Raw genomic sequence first — 9560 nt, forward strand, 5'->3', positions numbered from 1 at the left:
CAGTGAGGGAAACGGGTCCGCCCGTGCGGCTCCTCGGCCCGGTGGCTCAAAAACATCCGCTTCTGAGAGCCCCACGCCGCTCCGGGTGTCACCTCTCAGAGGAGGGAGCGCCTCCCCCTTGCCTGTGGCCTAGGGAGGCTGGGCTCCCTGGCGCGCCTCGGTGGGAGCCCTCAGGCCCGGAAGGTGGGCGGAACCGAGGCGGCAGGGTCAGCTCCGGGCGGGTCGTGGATGAGTGTGAACTCTCCTAATAAGAGGAGCAGTGCCGCCCCACACGTGGGTATCTTCCTCGCACTCAGTAGAGAGGTTCTGTTATTCCTTGGTTATTATTTTTAAATAGCTGGGCATTAGTAGTGAACTCTCACAAAGTTTAAGGACTTCCCTTTGGGCTTACTACCTTATATATTAAGCACAAAGTGCAGTTCTTCCATCATACCTTCTCTGATACAGCGTCCAATAGTGGAGACACAGGGTGTTTGTCTCAGCTGTATCAGCTAGAAACAGCAATGGTCTTAGGTGCAAGACTGCAGGGCCTGGCTGCCCAGCCGTCTCCTACAGGGTGCCCGCGGGGAGCTGCTTCCACCTGGCATCCCGAGGAACCTGCAGCTGCCTGGGAAACATGCCTAGAGCTAGCTGAGAGGAAGAGCTGTCAGCTGAGGTTTGTCCCAAACGCTCTCTCTCCCAGGTGTTCAGTCCACTGGGGGAAGAGGTGTAAACCAAAGCTTTCAAATCCTTAGTTCCTAATAATTTCTTGAAGGTATGTTGCTGCTTTTTTTTTCTCCAAATACCTTAGGTCAGTGAGGTTTTGTCAGCTGGTGGTGATATTGTGTATAGTAGGCTACTGGAGCACGTTCTGAGCAACTGCAAAGCCTGGATTTAGTTCACTTTTCTGCTTGAGGAAGCCCTTGGAAGGTCCTCTGATTTTGGGGCTGTAGTGCCAAACAAAGTAACATACTGGGATAGCAGCGTAGCTTCAACACAAATATAGTGCAAGATGGTAACTAGTTTTATCACCAAGTGCGCTATGGAGCACTGAGCTGAGAGTGATGATTCTTTGTCTAATACCTACTTCTTGGATTCTTTCTACACTGTTTCATATGAAATATAGAAGTTTTTGAATGCCGACAAGTACGAATGTTAATTAGGACAAAGGAAGTGGGTTTTGTATTGAAACAATACTGAAGTGCTGTAATTGAAAGGGCTTTTAATAGAAGAGAGTGCTTCTGGGAATGGTCTGTGGTTTGTGATGTTCGCCATCAGGCTGTGTTTCTCGTATAAAATGTAGGCGTGGTATTTTGACCTGTATCTATTAAGGGGTATGTGGCATAATATAGATTGTCTTGTCTTAGCAGATACAGCAGTTTCTTACTAATGGAAAGTATGCGTATGGTCTAAAATATGGTTAAAGTCGATTGGAACAGAAGGGGGAGCTGTTCTGCCTGTTTTCACCAGGGAAAGAAGAGGCTCTCCACTGACGTATACAATTTCCTACCAGAAGACAATTTCTCTTTTTGCTCTTAACAGGCGTTAATGAAGTGTTCTTTTCTCACGATCTGGGGGTGGAAAAAGGGTACTTGGTCTTTCTGCGACAGTCTTTTCTATTAAGAGACCAGGCCAGCATTCTCCTACTTGTATTGATCTTAATTCTTTGTCATTATGAAGTGACTGCTTCCCTTAGAGAAGCAGGTTTTGTCAGCTTTTAATGATGTCCTTTAAGAGGCATAATTCCTTTTCTTTAGTTGTCTGTAGCATCATCCCTCCAAAGACCTTACTGTTTTTCTGGCCTTCACTTTTATGACACATATAACTGGAGTAACAACATATTTGTTTCCTGTAAGCATGATAAAATGTTGCTCTCTGCTCATTACACATCTTCATTTGCATAAACAAAGTTAACATTCTTGCTGGGTTGCAGTTTAGTTAGAACATTATCAAAGTCAAGTGGTTCTGAAAGTAGAGCCAGAAAGATTTTGCATTGCCTTTAATGGAGAAGAATCTAAGCTATAGAGGAGTAGTTAAATTTGGTTGTTTTCCTTGCTTTGAGGTTCTGCTCATGTTTAGGTTTCTTTCAGTTTGAGTAAAATGCTTTAAGTGGAACTGGGACTGTTCAGTCATTCCACAACTATTCTACCAACACCCTTATTCTCAGCTGTGCTTCCAATCTCTCAGTGCCCCTTTCAGCTGCAAGCCATGCTTTTGCAAACAAATTCCTCTTGGGTCTTTAACCTTTTTCAAAGGTATTGCAACTCACACTTCTCTTAGTCTGTTCCCCTGATAGGAATTACACCAATTTTACAGCTGTGGCTATTGTTGTAATTATTATTGGAATACAGTGCAGCTTTTATTTGAATTGTCTTCTACCACAAGAAGGTGTGATGAGTGTTAAGTACAGGCAGAACTGAGAGGCAAAGGCAGAGCAGATGGTTTAATCCATTTGTGGGTTTTAATTCCTAGCTACATTGTTTTATTTTCCAGAAATGCTATTTCCAACTATTTTTCTGCTGAAATAACTTCTGAACTATGAGGTAGAGTTTTAAAAAGACATGAGTGAAGAAAACCAGGTGTGAACCCCATTCCATCACCTGTGTTTAGCATGCTCTTCTTGACGTAAATCTTTTTTTAACCTGAGGTACTAATACGTTGTTGGGCAGAGCCCTGAGTGATATGCCTATTGACAGACCTCCAAACCTACATATTAATAACAAACTCATCCTTTCTAATGCTGGTCCCTGTTACCTTGGATTGAGCTTACTCAGGGCTGCTGAAGTCTCATCTATGTTCTCTTACTGTGATCTTTTTCAGCTGAGTGGCAAACCGTTTTAAGAAGCTGAAAATTAAAAATGGGTTCTCTTTCAGCAGGGTTAGATTTTACTCAGTGCCCTCAATTAGATCAGTGTGCAATCATGCCAGCGGTAGTGCTGGCGCAGTGGAAGGCGCAGGACTGCAAAATGGAAGCAAGAGGGAGGGTGGGGTAGCAGCAGTTTACTCCTGGGTGGGCTGATGTTGCTGTGGAATTCCACCTGTGGGTAGAAAGCAGTGAGATGAGGCTAAGCAAGGGGAAGAGCACCATATGTTCTTTCTGTTGCGTCACACTATAGAGTTGGCTGGTAAGTCTCCTGTTTCCATATATAACTTTAAAACTACTGAGTGACCTTTTTGCATTGTGTTTTATGTAGAATATATGCTAAAATAAAATCCTCTAGCTATGTAGAGAGAGATTTTTCTCACATTGTGTTGTTTGGCTCCTTCATTTAGCTTTTGCTTATTATGTCAAAGTAGCAATTAGACCTGGTCAACAGCACTTCATGTCTAATGTGAAACACAGAAGCATTGTAACAAATTTGTTCTTATGGGCTAACTGCCTTCCCCTAATGCCAGGCATCATTGATGAATTTTGATTCTGTAGTTAAGATGAATTTAAAATGTGAGAGAACATCTTCAAGCTCCATTACCTGACCAGTTCATTTACATTCTCATGTGGTGTTCGATTCCTAGCTAGTGTATTAAAAATGAAATTAATCTTTGGGCAAGTATGCCTTCAAGCAATATTTAGACTCCCCTAGTATAGTGAACTAATGCAGGTCCCTTGCACAGAATAAATTTTCCCCAATTTTGGAGATGTTTGCTTTTCCATTTCTTATTTTTTATCTGGTAGTTCAGGTGTTTGTTTATTTCTTGCTTGACATTCAGGTGCAGTACTGTGTAAGCTGGCTGAAGCAGATGTGACTATTTGTTTCCACCCTCCGTTTCTTCCTCTGTTGTGCTGCAGGACTGTTCATGTGACAACACAGTGGACCAGATCGAGGAATTGGTTTTGGCTGGGAAAAAGATTTTTTTTTTTTTTCGTTAGTTTACCCTCTGAATCACTCCACCTCATAACCAGCTTGTTGGCTACTTCTGTACTGGGGAGTGCTCCAAAGAGTTACTCTGGCTAGGGCAGGCTAGCATCTGGGATACAAGGAGGTGCACTGATTTAGCACCTCACCTTCTCTAGTGTTTGCCAGCTTGTGACTATAAACTTAAACAGTTCCCCCACTGCCTGCCAACTTTCACTGTTGGAATAAAATACAGAAGTGGCTTGTAATGAAGCTGCACTTTCTTTAGAGAAGGAGAAGTTATGTGCAGTCATCCACTCCTGAATGGATGTAAAATGGGTTGTGGAGAAGTTTGTGTCAGTTGCTGAGAATCCTTCACTGTAAAATCAAAGTTGTGTGACTGATTAAATAGCTGTGGCTTGTGGAGCAGTGCAACATTAACAGTCATCACAGGTCTGAGTAATTGGGGTGGAAGATTAGCAAAAATAAGACTTTCAATTATTCTTAAGGCTAGATTTTTAACCTGAACAGTGAAGAGAAAAGTTGTATGAGTGAACTCACGTGCCAAAAGTATGACTGATACATATGGACATTAAGAGCAAACTAAATAGCTAACAGCATACAAAATATGCTGCATGATTCTACAGAAGATAAAATTTGTAGGTAGAGGTAATATCTTTTTATATTAGCCACTGCAGTTGGAAAAGAGTATATGCTTTAGGGAACAGGCCCTGGTTTCTCTGAAGTTCTGTTGTGTAGTGTGTAGCATATTTGGGCTTGCCTGGTAGTTTGGAGGTTATAAATAGAAAGTCTTCTGAAGGTGATCATGTTTCTTGCATAAGATTGGGAGGTAGGTGTCATTGTTTAGTTTGACTTTTTTCTTTCATGTCGCATAATCCCCATTAAAAGTGGAGCCAGAGAGTCTTTGGACTTTCAGCAGTTGGGTAACTGCTTCTCCAGTAAGTGTCAACCAGCGACATGCCAGTGAAATGATACTTGGATTAAAAGGAAAGTTGAATCACAATTCTGTTGTTGGGTTGAATTTATGACTACAGGGGTCAGCATCTGCTGTAAGCAGAGCTTGTGAAGTGAACTAGCAGATGTAATAAATCCCTTCCTAATTCTATCAGAGAGCAAATACACATCTAATCTTGATCTCCATACTTAAGTGTTGAAAGAAATGCTAGCTTAAAGTCTTCTTAAAATAGTTTTAAGACAGTAATAGGACTCCCTTAAAACATGCCCTTAAAACAGGGCATGCAGGCCTTCTTCCAACTTTATTGCACAAACAAAATGTGAAGATTTTGAGAGTCCTTCATTAGTGGAGCAGTCTGATTAGCAGCAAGAGTAAAAAGGAACCAAGTAAGAAGGATGATGAGCAAAAGTGGAGTACTCAGAACACAGAAATTGCCATTCCACTTTATTCAGATGACACTGTAACCTTGTAAAGCTGATGGAGCTCTCCCAGCTTTCCCTCAGAGAGTAAAGAAGTGACCACAGATTTTTGAGTAGGTGAACAAGAACTGTCAAGTGTGCTGTAGCTTGCCACAGTGGTGATGGTTTAGCCCCTGTTCAAAGCACTGCATATGTGTTGGTGTGTTTTGTCTTAGACACAGTATTAGGCAGTGAAAACGGTTCTTTTAAATCTGATGTCTCTTGGCTGCACTGGCTAATTGTATGAGCATGGGTGATTGCATTTGCTAATTAAATCCCTCTGTGTGTATCACAAATGATGCAAATCAAATTTGTCCTCGTGTTGGTGGGTTGCAGAAATGTCCATGCAAGTAGAGCTTAGGTCTTTAATTAGCTCGCTTGTTCAGAACATCTGATATTTGCTTTGAAAAGGGTAGAATTTACCTAAATTTACATCCCCACTGAGTCAGAAAAGCTAGCAGAAAACTTGGGTGATAGAGACTGCTTGGCATGAGGGTATCGTCAGGTGAGACTGTTGTACGTTTGGCTGTGTATGGTTGGTATCAGTTGTTCTGTAGGTTGACAAGCAGAGTATAATTCTTAGTACAGTCTTTTAACTTGCAGATACAAGTTCTTTACATGCAGTCTTTTGGTGGGGGGTTTTGTGCTATCTTATTATCATGAAGAAAAAAAAAAAGATTAAGGGTCCTGTGGCTTCAGCCTGATCTGTTTTACACTGTTACTAGATCAGGTCTATGCAAAAAATATCTTATGTCATGCAAACAGTATGATCCGAGGTCGCTTTGTTCTGGACTAATTGTGTTGTTCTGACCACTGGTTCCAGTACTAATAGTATAACTAATAGTATGTATGTCATGTAGTTGTCTTTCTGTGCATTAGTTGTGATTGTAAGCAGCCAGTAATTAGACAATTTCTGGTGAAGTATTTCATAGTTAAAATGTGAAGATGATCAAATTGACCCTGTTTTTATTTTTATTTCTGACGTTAAGAATATAATTGGTATTGCTGGGTCAGATCAAGAACAAACTTTTTGTTTTAGCAGGCCTTTTTCATTTTAATTTTCTTGGTTAAATAAAAAACCTCTTGGATTTCTGGTTGTAACTCTTAATTTTAGCAAATCATATAAATAAGGAGCACCTACTTGTAAAGCTAGTGCACTTGTAAAGCTATATTAAAGAATATATGGATACACCTGTGGGGTTCATATACACAAGAGTATGTGTTTACAAAATAAATGTGTTTATACACATACTCTCAGAGAATGCTTAACCACAGGGCATAAAGTTACAGTTTACAAATTATAATCTGTCATCCTTGGTTGTTCTGCAGTTTTGCTTGCATCTTGGCAACAAGGTTCATGACACTACTAGTTTACTTAACACATATATTTAACACATATATTTATTTATTTGTTACTGCTACTTTTGACAGATGCAGGAAAGCATTCTCAGATATGTATCTGGTAGTGTAGTGCCAGTCTAGACAACAAAAGTTGAGTCTTTTCAAAAATACTGTTGGTGTATCCTGGGTAAATGATGAGTTGTAATGATGCATCAGCTGTGGCTTTTATTTGACAATTAGGAATAAATTAAAAAATCCACCTGGTTTTATGCTTTTCTCCTTCAGTGACACTCAAGTGTCATGAAACATTAATTTTTACTGACATTTTTTCTTTTGTGACAGACATTCATCCCCAGTCTATTTCCAAGTTGAGTTTTGCTAATTGTTTTGGACAGCAAATTGCTGCAGCAAATCACATCCCACTAAACCTTAATGACAATGGGTCATTTTTGTCAAAGAAACCAAAAACAAGGGGTAGTTGGAGAGTTTTATTCTTTTATTCTTCATATTAAACTGTGGGTTTTTTTCACAGGTTTCTTTCTTGCTCAGGGAGGAGAAGGAAAAGTTTGAAGATGGCAACCAGTGGCTTCATAGATATATTCCTTCCCACTTCCCCTTCCCATCACCACCCTTGCAATACTTTTGCCAAGACTTGATTTCTTTAGCTATGCAAACTAGTATCAAGACTATTTCACTTGTGCCTTTGTAATTTGAGCATGATGAAAGGTGTTAAACCAGAACGATGCTTTCTATTCACTGTTTTTTATTAACTGTGTTTACAGTGCTCAGGTAGTTAAGCAGCAGGGCAATGGTCAAGCTAATGCTTTGGAACTACTTTATTTGTGTATAAGACACTAGTGTCATTTTCTCTAATAGCATACTTATAAACAACACTTATGACTTCCTCAAGCCTTTATTTTATCACTATAAACGAGCCAAGCTTTTTTAGTCTCCTGTCATGTGATATGTTCTCTGTTCCCCAGGCCAATCTGTAGCTTTTCTGTGCAATTCCTATATAGTGAATTAATCTTTTTCTCAACATGAGTTATTAGGGTTGTTGCTGGTATTAAATTAACACTTAGCGATACTAATTTTTTACTAGAAATACTTCTCCTGATACTTCAGAAGGACACATTTTACTTTTTCAGTTGTGTTACACTGGCAGTTTATACTCTTCATGAGATCAACTATTGCAGTCAAATCCATCCTTCATTATAATTTTCAAATTTAGAAACGTCTTCTAATAGCGTAAGTATTTTTGATTAATCCACAAATGCATGGGCCGTCACTGTGTATTACTGGATTTCTTCTCATCTCTGTTATTGAAATTCTGATGCTCGTCTGATTCATCATCTATGACACCCAGCCCTCTGTTTTTATGATGGCTTCTGATTAAATATTATTATTAAAGCTTATTCTTATACCCCTCATGCTTTTATAACAGGGCCATTGATGGTCTTTTTGATTTTCAGTATTTTACATCTTTGATGAAAACCAATTCTAAGCCATCTCCATACTTACGTTCCAAAATCTTCAAAAGAATAATATTTTTGCTGAACTGAGACGAGCAATAGTTCTGTGATTATTTTCTATAAACAGGTTTTTATGGTGGTTTTGTTGGTTGCCAGTGCAGAAGTCAAGTCGTGTCACCCCTCTCTGGCTCAGTATATATATATGGCAAGGACATTGATCAAGCTTCACTTTCCTTTGATCTGTTGAACTGTTTTCTCACACTGACACTATACTCTGTAATATTTCTCCTTCTAATCATACAAGAACACTTTAGCTGTATTTAAATCTGATTCTCCCTCCTCTGGAATTTTTACTCTGCCCCAGTGGAGTATCTGAATCCCAGTCTGGAATCCCCTAATAATTTGACCCTATTTTATCCATAGTAGTTCTTATTTATTTGGTCTCTCACATTATCAAGATGTTGTACAAACTCAACAACAAAATTAATTGGGTTAGGATTTCTGCATTAATTATTAAATTATATTTGTCATTTGGGATTCAGAGTTTATACCAGACCTTTGCCAGACATATGTTACTAAAATATGCTCAAACCAAGAGAGAAAGAAGTAAGTGTCTCCATGTTACTCTGCTGTGGCTGCCATGAGCAGACATACTCAAACCACATTGTTTTCTACACAGAAGAGAAGGAAGAGTACTGGTAGTGTGTCTGCTGAGCAAGCCTACAGCTCTGCAATTCCATCTCCAGGGATCTCATTTCTGTATTAAACATGTCAAATGACAATGACTCCATCTTGCCTTTAGGTAGGTTCTCAGTGGTTAATTATCCCCACTTTAAATGTATGCATTTATTCTAGAGTGACTTTACCAACTTTGGCTTCAAGCTTTCTGCTGAAAAACAAATCGCTACCGTCATCCTGTTTTAACAAAAATATCAGGTGATACTAGGTCTGATGCTTTTCAAAAGTCTAAGGAAATTATGTTGTAATTGGTTTGTGATAGGACTTCTGACTGAATCAGGGAGTACACCTGCAGTGTTTGGCGCCACTTCTGTGACACTGTGTGACTGGTAATTGTGGTGCTAATACCCTTTAACTCTTTCATATCTTCTACTTTGGTCTGATGCCAGATTAATCCCTTCATATCTCAGGTCTTTCCATTAGCCCTTTAAAAATATTATTACAATATTAAATATGTTATAGTTATCTGAGGCTTCCCCAAGTTTCAGCAGTTTAGATAATCTCTTAAACAATCTATGTATTTGAAAAAATGGAGAGGTGGAGTAATTTAGATAATAACCTCTGATTATTTTTTTTCCCTCTCCATTTTATTGCTTCAGAGAAGTGCCAGTCTTGTTCTTTCTTCTGCTCCACTTTAAGTCTGGAGACAAAACAGATGCTCACTTTCATTTTAATCATGAATGAAAACTATGCAGTCCTCTGGACAGATATTTCCCAGAGAGACAAAAGCACTTTTTTTTTTTTTTTTTTTTTTTTTTTTTTT

At 39.2% G+C, this 9560-nt stretch overlaps 1 long non-coding RNA gene across 1 annotated transcript in view; it reads left to right on the forward strand.

Moving 5' to 3' along the window:
* The first annotated feature begins 41 nt into the window (after positions 1-41).
* Positions 42-9560, forward strand: part of LOC113479559 — a 25666-nt gene continuing 16147 nt past the window's right edge. The window contains exon 1 of the long non-coding RNA XR_003398303.1: positions 42-273. This is a non-coding gene — a long non-coding RNA (uncharacterized LOC113479559). The remainder of the gene's footprint in view (positions 274-9560) is intronic.

This window comes from Athene cunicularia (genome assembly GCF_003259725.1).
Source record: "Athene cunicularia isolate RWA chromosome 4 unlocalized genomic scaffold, athCun1 chr4_part2, whole genome shotgun sequence".
NCBI classification, from domain to species: Eukaryota; Metazoa; Chordata; class Aves; order Strigiformes; family Strigidae; genus Athene; species Athene cunicularia.